Below are 15,117 nucleotides of genomic sequence, written 5' to 3'. Positions count from 1 at the left end.
ATGCAGGGGATACAAGTTTGATCCCTGGTCCAGGAAGATTCCACATGCCACACAGCAACTAAGCCCATGTGTCACAGCTACTGAAACTCATGCACCTAGAACCTGTGTGTGCTCTGCAGCAAGAGAAGCCACCACATTAAGAAGCCCACACACTGCAACTAGAGAGTAGCCCCCATTCTTTGCAACTAGAAAAAAAAAAAACCCATGGAGAGCAATGAAGATGCAACACAATAAAAATAAATAAATCTAATTTTAAATAAATAAATCTCCTACTTGTGGTCACAAAATTCTCTGAAAAATTCCATATATCTTTTTTCTTCCAGTTTTATTGAAATATAATTGACATACCACATGATACAGGTTTAAAATGTACAACATTAGGATTTGATTTACATACATCACAAAGTGGTTTTCACTAGTGAGCCTCCATCATCTCATACATATACAAAGTTAAAGAAAAAGTGTATCTTGTGATGAGAACTCAGGATTTACTCTAACTTTCATGTACAACATTCAGCAGTGTTAATTACACTTATCTTATTGTACATTGCATCCTTCATACTATCTTATAACTGGAAATTTGTACCTTTTGACTGCCTTCATCCAATTTCCCCTCCCCCAACCCCCTAAACCCTGAACCTCCCCCCAAAAAATCTCAAAAGTTCGCAAAGCACACAACACCACAGTTATTATTAACTTTTACAGAAATTAATGAAAATTGTATTAATTTACCACTTGTATATCAAAGGTGATATGTTGTGGCGAGCATGGAGATGTGCCACTCAGATCCTTCTTCAAGAAAGGACTTGCCTCCCTGCTCAGGGGCCAAAGGTATGATAAGCAGATGGCCTTCAGCTGTCAGCACATTCAGGGTCTGCCTCAGCTTTGGCTCCTGCCCTGCCCATGGCTGCCATATACTATCTGAGGGAGGAAGAAGTACAAAGGGCAGAGTGGGACAATCCATCCTACAATGCTGACTCCAGACGTCCCTGTCTCATCATCTGCTTTCAGCAAACCGAACTGCAGTGCAAACTGACTCACACAACCAACATGAACAGAATTGCTATCTCAGACCTCTTCCAGCACCTAAGACTTCAAATCTGGTATATCAGTCAAAATTCCTGTTACTACTTCCCAAGATGATTTTCTTTGAGCTCCAAGTAACTAACCGAGTTCCTTTTCAATGGTGAAGCTCTACCTGCTTACCCAATATATTCAGTTCAGTTCAGTCGCTCAGTCATGTCCGACTCTTTGTGACCCCATGGACTGCAGCAAGCCAGGCCTCCCTGTCCATCACCAACTCCCGGAGTTTACTCAAACTCATGTCCATGATGAGTTGAGTCAGTGATGCCATCCAACCATCTCATCCTCTGCCGCCCCCTTCTCCTCCCACCTTCAATCTTTCCCAGCACAGGGTCTTTTCAAATGAGTCAGCTCTTCGCATCAGGTGGCCAAAGTACTGGAGTTCAGCTTCAACATCAGTCCTTCCAATGAATATTCAGGACTGATTTAAATCTTATTTGAAATCATTTACTGCTTGATATTAATATGCATGAGCATACCCCAGTTAGACACACACAGCTTATAGTTTCCACAACCTCATTGCACCTAATCTTGGTGACACATTGTGGCAGACATGGAAATATGCCACTCAGATGCCAATTGGCTGTGGGAACTTGGGCAATTTATTTACCAATCCGTGCTCAATTTCCTTATCTGTAAAATAGGGTTTGTCATCTGATAGGCAAAATAAAGGACAAAAACAGCAAGAACCTAAAGAAGCAGAAGAGATTAAGAAGAGGAGGCAAGAACACACAGGAAAACTGTATAAAAAAGGTCTTAATGATTTGGATAACCACAATGGCATGATCACTCACCTAGAGCCAGACATCCTGGAGTGTGAGGTCAAGAGGGCATTAGGAAGCATTACAACAAACAAAGCTAGTGATGATGGAATTCCAGATGAGCTATTTAAAATCCTAAAAGATGATGCTGTTAAAGTGCTGAACTCAATAGGTCAGCAAATTTGGAAAACTCAGCAATGGCCACAATACTGGAAAAGGTCAGTTTTCATTCCAATCCCAAAGAAGGGCAATGCCGAGTAATGCTCAAACTACCATACAATTGCACTTCACATACTTGCAAGGTAATGTTCAAAATGCTTCAGGCTAGCTTCAGCAGTACATGAACTGAGAACTTCCAGATGTACAAATTGGACTTAGATCTGTGGGATCATAGAGAAAGCAAGGGAATTCCAGAAAAATTACTTCTGCTTCTCTGACTATGCTAAAGCCTTTGACTCTGTGGATCACAACAAACTGTAGAAAATTCTAAAAGAGATGGGAATACCAGACCACATTCTCTGTCTCCTGAGAAACCAGTACACAGCAAGAAGCAACAGTTAGAACCGGACATGGAACAACAGACTGGTTCAAAATTAGGAAAGGAGTATGTCAAGTACATACATTGTCACCCTGCTTATTTAACTTATATGCAGAGTACACCATGTGAAATGGAGGGCTGGATGAATCAAAAGCTAGCATCAAGATTGCTGGGAGAAATATCAACAATCTCAGATATCCAGATGATACCACTCTAATGGCAGAAAGGGAAGAGGAACTAAAGAGCCTCTTGATGAAGGTGAAAGAAGAGAGTGAAAAAACTGGCTTAAAACACAACATTCAAAAACTAAGATCACGGCATCTGGTCCCACCACTTCATGGCAAATAGAAGGGGAAAAAGTGGAAACAGTGACATATTTTCTTTTCCTGGGCTCCAAAATCACTGTGGACAGTGACTGCAGCCATGAAATTAAAACACGCTTGCCCCTTGGAAGAAAAAGCTATGACAAACCTAGACAGCATATTAAAAAGCAGAGACATCACTTTCTCAACAAAAGTCCATATAGTCAAAGCTATAGCTTTTCCCATAGTCATGTACAGTTGTGAGAGTTGGACCATAAAGAAGATTAAGTGCCAAAGAATTGATGTGCTCTCCAACTGTGGTGCTGGAGAAGACTCTTGGGAGTCCCGTGGACTGCAAGAAGATCAAACCATTCCATCCTAAAGCAAATCAACCCTGAATATTCACTGGAAGGACTGGTGCTGAAGCTAAAACTCCAATCCTTTGACCAACTGATCTGAAGAACTGACTGATTGGAAAAGATCCTGATGCTGGGAAAGACTGAGGGCAGGAGGAGAAGGGGGCAACAGAGGATGAGATGACTGGGTGGCATCGCTGACTCAATGGACATGAGTTTGAGCAAGCTCCATGAGACAGTGAAGGACAGGGAAGCCTGATATGCTGCAGTTCCTGGGGTCACAAAGAGTCGGGCATGATTTAGTGACTAAACAACATCTGATAGGGTTGTAAATAGTAAATGAGCTAATAATACTTTAGAAAGTGTGTAGATAGAACAGCCCCTGCCCATACTGTGTATTCAGTAAATGCTACCCATTACCACTATTGGTCAGAGTTTCACACTGCCTGTATATTTTATGTCTCAAAACCAACATTCTATAATAATCTATTGACTAAGCAACTATAGAAAAAGTTCGTATGTTTCAAGCTCCTTACTGATCAAACTGCAGATTTTCAGTTCAGTTCAGTCGCTCAGTCGTGTCCGACTCTTTGCGACCCCATGAATCGAAGCACGCCAGGCCTCCCTGTCCATCACCAGCTCCCAGAGTTCACTCAGGCTCACGTCCATCGAGTTAGTGATGCCATCCAGCCATCTCATCCTCTGTCGTCCCCTTCTCCTCCTGCCCCCAATCCCTCACAGCATCAGAGTCTTTTCCAATGAGTCAACTCCTTGCATGAGGTGGCCAAAGTACTGGAGTTTCAGCTTTAGCATCATTCCTTCCAAAGAAATCCCAGGGCTGATCTCCTTCGGAATGGATCTCCCAGCAGTCCAAGGGACTCTCAAGAGTCTTCTCCAACACCATAGGTCAAAAGCATCAATTCTTCAGTGCTCAGCTTTCTTCACAGTCCAACTCTCACATCCATACATGACCACTAGAAAAACCATAGCCTTGACTAGATGGACCTTTGTTGGCAAAGTAATGTCTCTGCTTTTGAATATGCTATCTAGGTTGGTCATAACTTTCCTTCCAAGGAGTAAGCGTCTTTTAATTTCATGGCTGTGGTCACCATCTGCAGTGATTTTGGAGCCCAGAAAAATGAAGTCTGACACTGTTTCCACTGTTTCCCCATCTATTTCACATGAAGTGATGGGACCAGATTCCATGATCTTCGTTTTCTGAATGTTGAGCTTTAAGCCAACTTTTTCACTCTCCTCTTTCACCTTCATCAAGAGGCTTTTGAGTTCCTCTTCACTTTCTGCCATAAGGGTGGTGTCATCTGCATATCTGAGGTTATTGATATTTCTCCCAGCAATCTTGATTCCAGCTTGTGCTTCTTCCAGTGCAGCCATTTCTCATGAGGTACTCTGCATATAAGTTAAATAAGCAGGGTGACAATACACAGCCTTGACGAACTCCTTTTCCTGTTTGGAACCAGTCTGTTGTTCCATGTCCAGTTCTAACTGTTGCTTCCTGATCTGCATATAGGTTTCTCAAGAGGCAGGTCAGGTGGTCTGGTATTCCCATCTCTTTCAGAATTTTCCACAGTTTATTGTGATCCACACAGTCAAAGGCTTTGGCAAAGTCAATAAAGCAGAAATAGATGTTTTTCTGGAACTCTCTTGCTTTTTCGATGATCCAACGCATGTTGGCAATTTGATATCTGGTTCCTCTGCCTTTTCTAAAACCAGCTTGAACATCTGGAAGTTCACAGTTCATGTATTGCTGAAGCCTGGCTTGGAGAATTTTGAGCATTACTTTACTAGCGTGTGAGATGAGGGCAATTGTGCAGTAGTTTGAGCATTCTTTGGCATTGCCTTTCTTTGGGATTGGAATGAAAACTGACCTTTTCCAGTCCTGTGGCCACTGCTGAGTTTTCCAAATTTGCTGGCATATTTAGTGCAGCACTTTCAGAGCATCATCTTTCACGGTTTGAAATAGCTCCACTGGAATTCCATTATCTCCACTAGCTTTGTTCGTAGTGATTCTTTCTAAGGCCCACTTGACTTCACGTTCCAAGATGTCTGGCTCTACATTGTGATTATCTTGGTCGTGAAGATCTTTTTTATACAGTTCTTCTGTGTATTCTTGCCACCTCTTCTTAGTATCTTCTGCTTCTGTTAGGTCCACACCATTTCTGTCCTTTATTGTGCCCATCTTTGCATGAAATGTTCCCTTGGGATCTCTAATTTTCTTGAAGAGATCTCTAGTCTTTCCCATTCTGTTGTTTTCCTCTATTTGCATTGATTGCTGAGGAAGGCTTTCTTATCTCTCCTTGCTATTCTTTGGAACTCTGCATTCAGATGCTTATATCTTTCCTTTTCTCCTTTGCTTTTCATTTCTCTTCTTTTCACAGCTATTTGTAAGGCCTCCTCAGACAGCCATTTTGCTTTTTTACATTTCTTTTCCATGGGGATGGTCTTGATCCCTATCTCCTGTACAATGTCATGAACCTACATCCATAGTTCATCAGGCACTCTATCTATCAGATCTAGTCCCTTAAATCTATTTCTCACTTCCACTGTATAATCATAAGGGATTTGATTTAGGTCATACCTGAATGGTCTAGTGGTTTTCCCTACTTTCTTCAATTTAAGTCTGAATTTGGCAATAAGGAATTCATGTTCTGAGCCACAGTCAGCTCCTGGTCTTGTTTTGGTTGACTGTATAGAGCTTCTCCATCTTTGGCTGCAACGAATATAATTAATCTGATTTCAGTGTTGACCACCTGGTGATGTCCATGTGTAGAGTCTTCTCTTGTGTTGTTGGAAGAGGGTGTTTGCTATGACCAGTGCATTTTCTTGGCAAAACTCTATTAGTCTTTGCCCTGCTTCATTCCATATTCCAAGGCCAAATTTGCCTGTTACTCCAGGTGTTTCTTGACTTCCTACTCTTGCATTCCAGTCCCCTATAACGAAAAGGACATCTTTTTTTGGGTGTTAGTTCTAAAAGGTCTTGTAGGTCTGCACAGAACTGTTCAAGACCAAGGTTAAATTCTAGACTTTACTTCAGTTGAATTTGTTATCAGCTGAATGTTTTGAATTATTTCATTCCATGAAAATGTAAACCAGATGTGTGAAGATCAAATTGGGAGCATATCTGTAAAAGGCCCTTCTGAAATAGAAAACTTATGAAAATGTGGGATATTTTTCCAATATTGTTAAGAGCTAGACAATTTTTTCAACTACAATATGATCACTCTTCAAGTAAAATTTCACCCCTTCAGTAAAGTGATTTCCCCTTTGGTGGTTCAAAAGCTCAAATGAAACCAATTTAACAGGAATAATTTTAAAATAACAATGAAGACTTATGGATAGTCTACCATGGGGCAAAGTTCTGAAGATGTTGACATGACTGTAAAACATTAAGAACCAAATGTTGACATCTATTATCAGTCTCAGGAAATCATCTAGTTCAGTCCTCCCCAAGATTCTTTTGAATAAGAGGCTAGATGTCTTTCAATGCCGAAGAAATTTATTCATATGTCCAAGAAGAGCAAATTTAGGAAAAACAAAAGCTGTCCTTGCTTTTGACCACAAGTTAGGAATTTTCTATCATTGGCGCAGAGCCTGAAAAGAAGATTCAACTTTCTTGACTTGGTTATTTCTATGGGGCCTTGAAAATCTAAAATATTGCAAACAATTGGACTCACTGTATAATGCTACCCGTACTTCAACAAATTCCTTCCAGGAAGTGTGCATATTTCAAGATGCCAATTTGGAAAAACAGACTGCACGTCTCCACGACGGATCTCACACAAAATGGAATTGAATACACGGCTCGAAGCCTTTTGCTGTGTTGTTTTTAAAAACAGGGGAGGGGGATAGGAGAACTAAGCTTAAAACACCCGAAGTAGGGTCGGGGGAGCCTGGTGGGCTGCCGTCTATGGGGCTGCACAGAGTCGGACACAACTAAAGCGACTCAGCAGCAGCAGCAGCAGCTATCAGTGTTCTAGAGCGCTGGGCGTTCCTCGGGGATGGAGCCACTAGCGGAGGGTGCAAAGACACAGCAAGCGGACTCTTTTCCACGGACACTGCTGAGACGCCGCCATCCCTACATATTCCTACACGTGGATCCCGACCCCATCTGGGGTCACCAGGGAGCTCTGGAGAGAGCAGCGCCCCGGAGACACGACGCTCAGCTCTCAGCTCGGCCCACTAGGGGCCCCCGACACGCCTGCTTCTGGGAGGGGCGGGGAAGAGAGAGGGCGTTTTCTGCCCGGATTCCAGTGGGAAAACAAGGAAAAGAGAAGGCGGTTGCGCAACCTGGGCTTGGGGTGCGGCTCCGGGAACAAAGAGCGCGTGAAAGGACCAGCAGCCGAGGCTCTGCAAATGCACTCAAATCAACACCGGGGCTGAGCCCTACTGCATAAGGGCACTCAGGTTTCTCGAAGTCAATCCAGCGCTACAGGATCACAAATGCTATCTCGCAGCACCCAGGACTCTGCATTGTAAACAAATGCCCGGGCTACTCGAACCCAGGGAAATTTGAAAACTATCGCTTCTCGTCGGGTATTAGCTCAGCCTCAAGCGAACGCCCTAATTCAGAGCGATAGCAGCTGCCGCTGCTGGCCCGCTCCTCAACCGACCTTGGTCCTTTCCTTTGGTCCCGCCCCACTGCTCAGCGCGGATAGGTGGCGGGGAGCAATTCTGGCGCTGATTGGGCGGCGGCAAAGTCGCTTGTGGAGACTGTAAGTGGGGGTGCCCTAGTGTGCTAAATTTATCTTCAGACAAGCGACCGCGCCAGCCGCGAATCGGATGTCTATGGAGGTGGCATAGGCGATACCCCTGAGCTGAGAGCATCGCCCGGCCCCCCGAATCCTTCCTCCCTCTGTTTTGTTTTTCATTTTCTCCCTTCCTCCCTACCCCCTCCCCCTTCCAGTCCGCGACGACTGGCTCTTGACCCCGTTCAGGCCTCGGTGAAGGTGAGGACCAGAGCCGCCGTGGCGGCTGAGTGGTGCGCTCTGAAATGGCCGCTGCCGTGAGCTTTGTAAAATGGCGGGCGCCGGCTCTGCTGGGGACCGCGGCGCTGCTCTGCAGCCCAGCCGCAGCAGAGACCATTCTCTTCATTGCTGATGGAGATGAGAGAGAAAGATAGTGTCGGGTTCTGAGACGGTTTCCTGTGGTTGTTAGCCCGGGGACGCGAGAGGAGTTCCGTAGGCGAGGGTGGATTCCCACAGGAAGCCAGCCCCAGCTGTGGCTGGCAGTGCGCACCTGTGACAAGGAGGAGCCGAGGGATATAGCTGGCTGGGCAGCCCTTCGAAGTGACCGTTTTAAAAAGCACTTAGGTACTCGATGGGGTGTCCGTGCCCACTTCCTGCCTCAGCTTTTTGAACAGTCTGCACTCCTCCCCAGCCCTTCTGCCCCAAGGGTATTGTTCAGAGCAAGAGCCATCCGAGGGAGGGGGTGATTGGATGGTGTTACCTGTCAGTTTAGCCAGAAGAGACAAAAGATGAGGGTTCCCCCGCTCCTTTTCAGGGAGTCAAATAGAAACTCTACTCTTTAGGGAGTCCAGGCTCTTTGTCCTCGAGAGATTCAGGAGAGCACCTCTGAAAAGGTGGAGATTAGGTCCTCCTTCCTGAAAACAAAGCTCACCACTCCGTTGTGTCTGTCCCTAGTAGCAAGGGAGAGGGATTGTAAACTTTTAGGTCACCCATTGACTCCACGAAGCTCTCTGCAACTAAGGCCCATTCAGGACTGTGATAGAACAGTCGGCTCTTTTGCTGCCAATAATGAAGGTGTACGGCATTCTGCTGCCAGTTTGAGACCCTGGACTTTCTGGCAGTAATAACCCATTGTATAGATCATTCATTTCTCTGTGCACCATCCAACTCCTGGTCCCAGATTTTTAGTGCTTGTGAAATTAAGAGTATTTGGGGACACACAAGCAATGACTAGGCACGTGGGCTCTGCAGTCGAACTTTCTGGGTATTGTTCTTAGTTCTTCACAGATGCGTTAACTTAGCAGGGGACTTAAGCTCCCATTTGTTCATCCTTAAAGGATTATTAATAATAGTCCCTAACTCTCAAGTTCGTTTTAAGGATTAAATGAGCTCATCTATGAGGGATTTAGCAGTTACTGGCACATAGTAAACAATGATCACTCAGTGAATGTTAGTAACTTTAAGGATCTTGGTTATTGAGAAAAGAGCTCAATTGTTATAACAAGGCATAGTTCTTGTAACCTTTCCGTGTATAATTCCATTTTAGATTACTTAAAATGCTTAGTTTTAGAGACATTAAGTTGTGGCTGTACTTGAAAAAGTTAGGTTTAGTTTCTGAGAGTTTTATGTCTTTCTATGAAGTCAATGGATGGGGAAGCATTTCAAAACAATGAAATTACCAGAGTATTAAATAGGATAAAATATTAGCACTTTTATTATGTTAGACATCTTCTATTTCAGTCTAAGATCTGCATTTCAGTGAAGAATCATTTGCACTGCCTGGCTCTAAAATAAATTGTAAAGATTGGTCATCTTAGAGGTTTGTAGTTAGTTCTATTTTTACAGTGTCTAATTTTAACTTTTCTCATTCTAGGCTTTTGGTTACTCCCCTTCTACCCTTTCCCTTAATTTTATTTTTTTGAAGAGTCTGCATTTCAAGCTTCCAAGGTGGAAAGTGATTGCAGAAGAGAGTGCTCCTCATTTCAGGTATCTTACCCTCTAGCTGTTAATGGGAAAACCCTTTTGATTCAGGATCTAATATAAGAATCCAAAGGTTACTCTGTAGCCAAATCATAAAGTTTAAATCAAAAGTAACTACATTTAGATAGACACTAAATTTGAATGCCTTACCTTATAAAGTTGGTATTCTTTAGAAGTCCTAAAATTTGCATTACCATTCCATTTTATGATGCTTTTTAAAAAGTATTGTATGAGGAATAAACCTATTAAAATGAGAGTTTATGTTTTCTTTAGGTCCTTGTTAAGCCTTCACCTAAAGAATAATAGGATGCTGAGTACTTAGTAAAATATATGTATTACTTTGAATGAGTCTAATTTAGGATAATATAAATATTTATGTAATTTTAAGTCCAAAGAAATAGTAGCTAATTTTTGGGTTACAGTTTATTTTTCAGTGTTAACACAATATTTAGATATAACAGAATTCTGTGTCTTGCAAAACTTTGAGCTGTTTGTGTGTTTTTGAAGTAGCTCGTCAGAATAGTTGTGAGCCCTGAAAGAAGAATTAAGACGTGTAACAATGTCAACAATGAGTGTATCTAATGGCAGTAGGCATCAGAAAGCTCAGATTCCAAGATACTGTATACAGTGAAAGGGTATACAGTGGGTAAATTATGGCCCCATGCTGCCTGTTTTTGGAAATAGAGATTTATTGGAACACAGCTGTGCCATTCTAACGTATTGTCTATGGCTGCTGCCATTCTCCAACTACAGAGTTGAGTAGTTGCAATAGAGACCACATGGCCCATCAAGTAAAAAATATTTATCATGTGGTACTTTATGGGGAAAATTGGCCAACTCTGCCATGGGACCCCAAGATCGCTTCCTTAAAAATACACTTATCAGCTCTTTATTATTTCTTGGTCCAGTGGTTCCCAAACTATGTTTTATAGAGTATTAATGTTATCTAAGTTAATGAGCATTGTGAGAAAAAGATAAATGCTAACAATAGTTTTTTCTTTATAATTTATTTTAAAATATAAGTTTAAGACTACTAAACTCATTTCTATAGCTTTTATTTTTATGTGATAATCTACCTTTAAGAAAAGGTGTGCCATACCCGAGAGCACCAGGAAGTCGAATGAGAGATCACCTGATACACGAACGTGTGATGTTCCATCTGCGCATTGATGCATAGGCAGCATTTACAAATTAACTGATGTGTTGCTATATATCATCTCTTTGATGATTGCTCATTTTCTATGTATCCTGTCTTATAATGTCAACACATTTGTGATACTCAATGTTTATACTAAATTAACCATGTTTTGTACCACAAATTCATTGCCTATGGATCTGTTACTGAAACAAGGAAGTCTTAAACAAGAAGTAGAATCTTTTTGTTATCAAATTGTGTCTGAATCACATGATCAAAAGGTTGGAATATTACAAGGTGAAGATGAGCATTTGCAGCCTTCAGTTTCTAAAAATTCAGAAGGTGAGCTTTCCAGGGTCAAATTTATATCCAATTCCAACAAAATAACTACTTTTAGTAAGAAACCAAAAAGAAGAAAATATGATGAAAGTTATTTGTCTTTTGGATTTACTTACTTTGGAAATAGAGATGCACCTCATGCTCAGTGTGTATTATGTAAGAAAATTTTATCAAATAGCTCTTTGGCCCCTAGTAAGCTTCGAAGACATTTGGAAACTAAACATGCTGCATATAAAGACAAAGACATAAGTTTTTTCAAGCAACATCTTGATTCACCTGAAAATAATAAACCCCCAACACCTAAAATTGTCAATACAGATAATGAAAGTGCTACAGAAGCATCATACAATGTAAGTTACCATATAGCCCTGAGTGGAGAGGCTCATACTATTGGAGAATTGCTTATCAAGCCTTGTGCAAAAGATGTTGTGATGCGGATGTTTGACGAACAGTATAGTAAAAAAATAGATGCAGTACAACTATCAAACAGTACCGTTGCTCGTCGAATTAAGGATCTAGCTGCTGACATTGAAGAGGAACTTGTTTGTAGACTGAAAATTTGTGATGGGTTTTCACTGCAACTAGATGAATCGGCTGATGTTTCAGGACTTGCTGTGCTGCTTGTGTTTGTTCGTTACAGGTTTAATAAGTCTATTGAGGAAGACCTACTGTTATGTGAATCTTTGCAAAGTAATGCCACTGGTGAAGAAATTTTCAACTGCATCAACAGTTTTATGCAGAAACATGAAATTGAATGGGAAAAATGTGTTGATGTTTGTAGTGATGCTTCTAGGGCAATGGATGGGAAAATTGCTGAGGCTGTCACCTTGATAAAATATGTGGCTCCCGAAAGCACCAGTAGTCACTGCCTATTATATAGACATGCACTAGCAGTTAAAACAATGCCTACGTCTCTGAAAAATGTGCTAGATCAGGCAGTACAAATCATCAATTATATTAAAGCTCGACCACATCAATCCAGACTACTAAAAATTTTATGTGAAGAAATGGGTGCCCAGCATACAGCACTTCTTCTAAATACAGAGGTAAGGTGGCTTTCCCGAGGTAAAGTTCTTGTGAGACTTTTTGAGCTTCGTCGTGAACTGTTGGTTTTCATGGATTCTGCTTTTCGACTGTCTGATTGTTTAACGAATTCATCTTGGCTGCTAAGACTTGCATATCTTGCAGATATTTTTACTAAATTAAATGAGGTTAATCTGTCAATGCAAGGAAAAAATGTGACAGTTTTTACAGTATTTGATAAAATGTCATCTTTGTTAAGAAAATTGGAATTTTGGGCCTCATCCGTCGAAGAAGAAAACTTCGATTGTTTCCCTACACTCAGTGACTTTTTGACTGAAATTAATTCCACAGTTGATAAAGATATTTGCAGTGCCATTGTGCAGCACCTAAGGGGTTTGCGTTCTACTCTGTTAAAATATTTTCCTGTAACAAATGACATTCATGCTTGGGTTAGAAATCCATTTACAGTAACTGTTAAGCCAGCCTCATTAGTAGCACGGGACTATGAAAGCCTGATTGATTTAACATCTGATTCTCAAGTGAAACAAAGTTTCAGTGAACTTTCACTAAATGATTTTTGGAGTAGCCTAATTCAGGAGTACCCAAGTGTTGCACGGCATGCAGTTCGTGTACTTCTTCCTTTTGCTACAATGCACCTGTGTGAGACAGGCTTTTCATATTATGCTGCCACAAAAACAAAATACAGGAAAAGACTTGATGCTGCACCTCATATGCGGATCCGACTTAGCAACATTACACCTAATATTAAGCGAATATGTGATAAAAAGACACAAAAACATTGTTCTCATTAAAGTTGGAGGGTTATGCATGCCTCTGGATAGCCAAATATAAGATGAAAATAAAAGATGATTTACTTCACTGATGGTATCTTGGGGTTTTAAATAAAATTATTCAAATTTTTTATACTTTTTAGATTTTAAGAAAGGTAAAGAATCACAAATTTAAACATGTACTACTGTTGGTGATTCTTTTTCACATTGTAATTTCAAAGGGTTCCATGGTGATGGCTGTGGGAAATATTGATTCACAGGATAAAGTTACAGTTCCTTAGCATGACATTTCTTTTTAGGATCTCATCACTGCCAGTCTTTCTAACCATGCCACCCTGTAGCTCTCCAGTCACAGGGACCTTCTTGCCTAACCATATCACTGTTTCATGCTTTCAAGTGTCAAAAAACCATTCCTTCTCCTTGATTCCTGGAAAACTCCTATTTGCTTTTCAACCCATTGATTTAATTTATCTTTGGTATTTGCATTCTCTTTATCTATTTTTTGTGTATGTCTCAACTGTGAACCTCTTGGTGTTCTCATAATTCCCAGTGTTACTGGACTGAGCTGTTATGTGGTCTTATCCAGCTCTGTGTCTCCATTATCTGGTAGAAGACCTTGCTAAAGTAGAGGCTAAATAAAGGAAAAAACGTTGGTGAAAGTGAACCAGTGAAAAATGGAATAGGATATGGTAGCTGTATTTGTTTGTTCTTTTGTCTTGATACTACTCTCTGCGGTCTTGCCTCAGTTATTAAGTTACCTAGAATTTAGTGTGGCCATTAGGCAGAAGTTACTGGAGAATGTCAGGGCTTTGATTCAAGCTGAATACTAGGGGAGGTGGAGGGAGTATGAAAAATATTTTCAGGTCAGCAACTCAGGGTTAAATATTTTTTGTTATTCCTGTAGTAGTATTTTGTGTTATTCCTGTAGTAGGCTACTAGATAGCTACAGATAGCCATTGTTTATTTAATCTTAATTATTCAAACTTATCTCCCATTTTGAGGAAGAGGAGTTCCCTTTCAAGGTAGAACATGATACGGGATTTTAGTTCTCTGAACAGGGTTGAACCCAGGCCCACAACAGTGAGAGCTCAGAGTCCTAACCACTGGACTACCAGGAAATTCCCTAACTAGCTTTTCAACTTTAATCAGTCTGAGCCTTCCTGAACCTATTATCTCATTTGTAAAATTTTAATTTTGCCTTCTCTGAAGAGTTAGTAAGATGAAATGAGTATGTGTATAAATCTTCTAACAGTAGATAGTCAGAGAAGTGACTTAACATTAGTTCTTGCCATACTCAACCATGTCCCAATCAAACTTCACTCCACACTGACTCTTCCAGTCTAAGTTTTTATTCTCTGTGAAAACACAACAGCACTCCAGGCTATAGGACCTGACCTAATCTGAGGCAGAAAGATTGAGTATTTTTAGCCCAGGTTCTTTTCTCCTTTGTCACATCATTAAGCACTTATTTATCTTTCAGTCACTCAATTAGGTGATTTTATGTTATCAGTAATCTTTATGACAATCCTGTGGGATTAGGTAATTTTTAAATTTGCGTAGGGTCACACAATAAGTAGCAGAACTTAGTTTAAAATGGTCTTTTCTGGCAGTACTTTAGCCATCATTGCATTTCAAAGAGCATCAGACAATGACTTGGGATTATGGCTAAAATCTCCCTACTAAAATGTGCTCCTTTCTTTGAAATCCATTGTGTTTTCTTCTCTAAATTCATCCAAAATAGCCATCTACATCAAAGTATGACTGCTTGTTTTAATATAAAAATATGTAGCATAGAAGTAAAATCTCTAAACTCAATCTCTAAAAAGATTCATCCTAACTACTCACACATGCCATACTAATCTCAGAATTAAATGTACCCTATTTTAAGAAATATGTATAATGCTTTCATGTGTCCATCTGGCTGGTTCCTCAAGTGGAAGAATGCGACTCCCTGTGTGATTTCTGAACCCAAGCCTCTGCTTAAGTAACCTGGCCAGGATGTCAGCCTCTTGAGATACAAGGCCTCTCACTTTCTAATCCTTTATCCCTAACCACTTCCTCTGAGAGTCTCCTTTTCTGCATTTAAGCCCAAGTCTATTGACTTGA

General features: G+C 41.0%; 1 non-coding gene across 1 annotated transcript; it reads left to right on the top strand.

The window, feature by feature from the left end:
* The first annotated feature begins 7,410 nt into the window (after positions 1–7,410).
* Positions 7,411–13,099, top strand: LOC102279748 (uncharacterized). Its single transcript, XR_011467042.1, has 3 exons — positions 7,411–8,004; positions 9,617–9,729; positions 10,807–13,099. It is a non-coding gene; the product is annotated as an uncharacterized protein (transcript).
* The last annotated feature ends 2,018 nt before the right edge of the window (positions 13,100–15,117 follow it).

Source organism: Bos mutus, chromosome 15 (assembly GCF_027580195.1).
Source record: "Bos mutus isolate GX-2022 chromosome 15, NWIPB_WYAK_1.1, whole genome shotgun sequence".
In the NCBI taxonomy this organism is placed as follows: Eukaryota; Metazoa; Chordata; class Mammalia; order Artiodactyla; family Bovidae; genus Bos; species Bos mutus.
The sequence above is the reverse complement of the archived record's forward strand: the minus strand, read 5'-3'. Positions and strand labels throughout refer to the sequence as shown.